Raw genomic sequence first — 5365 nt, 5'->3', positions numbered from 1 at the left:
CTCTTCAGTGACATCCTCATTCTCTTCAGAAGAGGAATACTCATCAGAGCTCATGAATGGCATAAGGAGGTTCAATGGAATCTCTATGGTCTCTAGATGAGCCTCAGAGTCCTTTGGTTCCTCAGAGGGAAGCTCCTTATTGATCACTGGACGTCCCAGGAGGTCTTCCTCCTTGGGATTCACGTCCTCTCTTTCCCTTACAGGTTCGGCCATGGTGCTTATGTCAATGGCCTTGCACTCTCCTTTTGGATTCTCTTCTGTATTGCTTGGGAGAGTACTAGGAGGAATTTCAGTGATCCTTTTACTCAGCTGGCCCACTTGTGCTTCCAAATTTCTAATGGAAGACCTTGTTTCATTCATGAAACTTGTAGTGGCCTTGGATAGATCAGAGACTAAGTTTGCTAAATTAAAAGTATTTTGTTCAAAGTTCTCTGTCTGTTGCTGAGTGGATGATGGAAAAGGCTTGCTATTGCTAAACCTATTTCTTCCACCATTATTAAAGCCTTGTTGAGGCTTTTGATCCTTCCATGAGAACTTTGGATGATTTCTCCATGATGAGTTATAGGTGTTTCCATAAGGTTTACCTAAGTAATTCACCTCTGCTATTGCAGGGTTCTCAGGATCATAAGCTTCTTCTGCATAAGAAGCCTCTTGAGTACTGTTGGATGTAGCTTGCATTCCATTCAGACTCTGAGAAATCATATTGACTTGCTGAGTCAATATTTTGTTCTGAGCCAATATGGCATTCAGAGTATCAATTTCAAGAACTCCTTTCTTCATAGGCGTCCCATTACTCACAGGATTCCTCTCAGAAGTGTACATGAACTGGTTATTAGCAACCATGTCAATGAGTTCTTGAGCTTCTGTAGGCGTTTTCTTTAGGTGAATGGATCCACCTGCAGAAGTATCCAATGACATCTTAGCTAATTCAGATAAACCATCATAGAATATATCCAGGATGGTCCATTCTGAAAGCATGTCAGAAGGACACTTTTTGGTCAACTGTTTGTATCTTTCCCAAGCTTCATAGAGGGATTCACCATCTTTTTGTTTGAAGGTTTGAACATCTACTCTAAGCTTGCTCAGCTTTTGAGGAGGAAAGAACTTGGCTAAGAAAGCCATGACCAGCTTATCTTAAGAGTTCAGGCTATCTTTAGGTTGAGAGTCCAACCATATTCTAGCTCTGTCTCTTACAGCAAATGGGAAAAGCATGAGCCTGTAGACTTCAGGATCTACTCCATTGGTCTTAACAGTATCACATATCTGCAAGAATTCAGTTAAGAACTGAAAAGGATCTTCAGATGGAAGTCCATGAAACTTACAGTTCTGCTGCATCAGAGAAACTAATTGAGGTTTCAGCTCAAAATTGTTTGCTCCAATGGTAGGAATGGAGATGCTTCTTCCATGTAAATTGGAATTTGGTGCAGTAAAGTCACCAAGCATCCTCCTTGCATTATTATTATTTTCGGCTGCCATCTCCTCTTCCTGTTCGAAAATTTCTGAAAGGTTATCTCTGGATTGTTGTATTTTAGCTTCTCTTAGTTTCCTTTTCAGAGTCCTTTCAGGTTCTGGATCTGCTTCAACAAGAATATTCTTGTCTTTGCTCCTGCTCATATGAAAAAGAGAGGGCATAGAAAAATAATAATAATAGAGATCCTCTTTTTTTTTTTTGAGTAAGGGAGAGATGTTAGTAGATGAATAAACAAATAGAAGGAGATGAGAGAGAAGAAAATTTTCGAAAATTATTTTTGAAAAAGGAGTTAGTGATTTTCGAAAATAGTTTTTGAAAAAGGTTAGTAATTTTTGAAAATTAAAATTAAAAATTAAAATAATTAATTAATTAAAAAGAGATTTTGAAAAAGAGGGAAGATGTTTTCGAAAATTAGAGAGAGAGAGTTAGTTAGGTGGTTTTGAAAAAGATAAGAAACAAACAAAAAGTTAGTTAGTTGGTTGAAACAAATTTTGAAAAGATAAGGAGTTGGGAAGTTAGAGAAGATATTTTGAAATCAAGTGTTTTTTGAAAAAGATATGATAAGAAGATATTTTTGAAAAGATATGATTGAAATTAGTTTTTGAAAAAGATTTGATTTTTAAAATCACAATTAATGACTTGATTCACAAGAAATCACAAGATATGATTCTAGAACTTAAAGTTTGAATCTTTCTTAACAAGCAAGTAACAAACTTGAAATTTTTGAATCAAAACATTAATTGTTATTGTTATTTTCGAAAATTTGATATAAAAATAAGAAAAAGATTTTTGAAAAATATTTTTGGAATTTTCAAAAATAACTAAGAAATTTGAAAAAGATTTGATTTTTGAAAAAGATTTTGAAAAAGATAAGATTTTCAAATTGAAAATTTGATTTGACTCATAAAAACAACTAGATTTTAAAATTTTTTGAAAAAGTCAAATCTAATTTTTGAATTTATGAGAGAGAAAAAGGGAAAGATATTTTTTTGATTTTTGAATTTTTAATGAAGAGAGAGAAAAACAAGAAAAATGATGCAATGCATGAAAGTTATGGATCAAAACAATGAATGCATGTAAGAATGCTATGAATGTCAAGATGAACACCAAGAACACTATGAAGATCATGATGAACATCAAGAACACATTTTTGAAAAATTTTTAATGCAAAGAAAACATGCAAGACACCAAACTTAGAATTCTTTAATGCTTAGACATAAAGAATTCAGGAATGCATATGAAAAACAAGAAAAGACACAAAACATGCAAATGCAAAGATCAAACAAGAAGACTTACCAAGAACAACTTGAAGATCATGAAGAACACTATGAATGCATGAGAATTTTCGAAAAATGCAAGATGCACATGTAATTGACACCAAACTTATAACATGACTCAAGACTCAAATAAGAGACACAAAATATTTCTGATTTTTATGATTTTATGATTTCTTTTTGAAAATTATTTGTAAAAGAAAAATTAAGGATTCCAAAATTTTTAATATGAATTCCAGGAATCTTGCCATGTTAGTCTAAAGCTTCAGTCCAGGAATTAGACATGGCTTACTAGCCAGCCAAGCTTCCAATGAGAGCTCCGGTCCAAAACACTAGACATGGCCAATGGCCAGCCAAGCTTCAGCAAGATATCAGAATATACTGCTCATTACTTATCAAATATGTAACTTGCCTCTATGCTGATGGTTTGGAAGCCTCAGTCCAAAAGAATTTAGACATGACTTTGCAGCCAGCCAGGCTTCACATGCTTCATGAAACACTAGAATTCATTCTTTAAAAATTTTGAATAAAATTTTTTTTTCGAAAACAGGTGAGAAAATTTTGAAATATTTTTGAAAAATTTTTGAAAAGAAAACAAAAAGAAAATTACCTAATCTGAGCAACAAGATGAACCGTCAGTTGGCCAAACTCGAACAATCTCCGGCAACGGCGCCAAAAACTTGGTGCGCAGAAATTGTGATTACACTTTAATTATGTAAAATTCATCGCTCTTTCTTTCCCTGGTAATGGCGCCAAAAACATGATGCCAATACCATGGTTCACAACTTTGCACAACTAACCAGCAAGTGCACTGGGTCGTCCAAGTAATACCTTACGTGAGTAAGGGTCGAATCCCACGGAGATTGTTGGTATGAAGCAAGCTATAGTCACCTTGTAAATCTCAGTCAGGCGGATATAAAATAGTAATGGGGTTTTTCGAAAATAATTAATAAAATAGGGATAGAAATACTTATGTAAATCATTGGTGAGAATTTCAGATAAGCGAATAGAGATGCTTTCGTTCCTCTGAACCTCTGCTTTCCTGCTATCTTCATCCAATCAGTCTTACTCCTTTCCATGGCTGGCTTTATGTGATACATCACCACTGTCAATGGCTACTTTCGGTCTTCTCTCGGGAAAATGATCCAAACGCCCTGTCACGGCATGGCTAATCGTCTGGAAGCATCACCCTTGTCAATGGTTTCATCCTATCCTCTCAGTGAAAATGGTCAACGCACCCTGTCATGGCACGGCTATTCATCTGTCGGTTCTCGATCATGCTGGAATAGGATTTACTATCCTTTTGCGTCTGTCACTACACCCGGCAATCGCGAGTTTGAAGCTCGTCACAGTCATTCAATCATTGAATCCTACTCAGAATACCACAGACAAGGTTTAGACCTTCCGAATTCTCTTGAATGCCGCCATCATTCTAGCTTACACCATGAAGATTCCGATTAAGAGATCTAAGAGATACTCATTCAGTCGAAGGTAGAACGGAAGTGGTTGTCAGGCACGCGTTCATAGGGAATGATGATGATTGTCACGTTCATCACATTCAGGTTGAAGTGCGAATGAATATCTTAGAAGCGAAATAAGAAGAATTGAATAGAAAACAGTAGTACTTTGCATTAATCTTTGAGGAACAGCAGAGCTCCACACCTTAATCTGTGGAGTGTAGAAACTCTACCGTTGAAAATACATAAGTGATAATGGAGTTCATTGGTCTCGGCCCCAGAGGGGAACCGGAGTAACCAAGACTGTGAATACAATGATAAAAAGTTCTATTTATAATAAACTAGTCACTAGGGTTTACAGAAGTAAGTAATTGATGCATAAATCCACTTCCGGGGCCCACTTAGTGTGTGCTTGGGCTGAGCTTTGAGTGTTGCACGTGTAGAGGTCCTTCTTGGAGTTGAACGCCACCTTTTGTGCCAGTTTGGGCGTTGAACTCTGGTTTTGGATCCTTTTCTGGCGCTGGACGCTAGAATTGGGCAGAGAGCTGGCGTTGAACGCCAGTTTGCATCATCTATTCTTAGCCAAAGTATAGACTATTATATATTGCCGAAAAGCCCTGGATGTCTACTTTTCAACGCAATTGGAAGCGCGCCATTTTGTGTTCTGTAGATCCAGAAAATCCATTTCGAGTGCAGGGAGGTCAGAATCCAACAGCATCAGCAGTCCTTCTTCAACCTCTGAATCTGATTTCTGCTCAAGTCCCTCAATTTTAGCCAGAAAATACCTGAAATCACAGAAAAACACACAAACTCATAGTAAAGTCTAGAAATGTGAATTTAACATAAAAACTAATGAAAACATCCCTAAAAGTAACTAGATCCTACTAAAAACATACTAAAAACAATGTCAAAAAGCGTATAAATTATCCGCTCATCACTTGCAAGGAGGTGGTAGAATTCAAAGAAGAACACAAGGGAGTGGAGGTTGCAAGACCTCTTCCAAAGCCATCACCATCCAATACAACATTCAAGTGGGTAAAATTCCTATCCTTAACCTTTACGTTCCCACTTGAATATGGGCTACTGGAGACGGATGGTCAACTTAGAGCTCTTTGTGGCATTAAGAGTAAGAGGAAGATGGTTAGTGGTAAGAGTTGTCAAGA

At 36.7% G+C, this 5365-nt stretch overlaps 1 non-coding gene across 1 annotated transcript; it reads left to right on the top strand.

The window, feature by feature from the left end:
• The first annotated feature begins 972 nt into the window (after positions 1-972).
• Positions 973-1080, top strand: LOC112780322 (small nucleolar RNA R71). Its single transcript, XR_003191167.1, has one exon. It is a non-coding gene; the product is annotated as a small nucleolar RNA R71 (small nucleolar RNA).
• Positions 1081-5365: the final 4285 nt, after the last annotated feature.

The sequence above is a fragment of the Arachis hypogaea genome, chromosome 19 (genome assembly GCF_003086295.3).
Source record: "Arachis hypogaea cultivar Tifrunner chromosome 19, arahy.Tifrunner.gnm2.J5K5, whole genome shotgun sequence".
Lineage (NCBI taxonomy): Eukaryota > Viridiplantae > Streptophyta > Magnoliopsida > Fabales > Fabaceae > Arachis > Arachis hypogaea.
The sequence above is the reverse complement of the archived record's forward strand: the minus strand, read 5'-3'. Positions and strand labels throughout refer to the sequence as shown.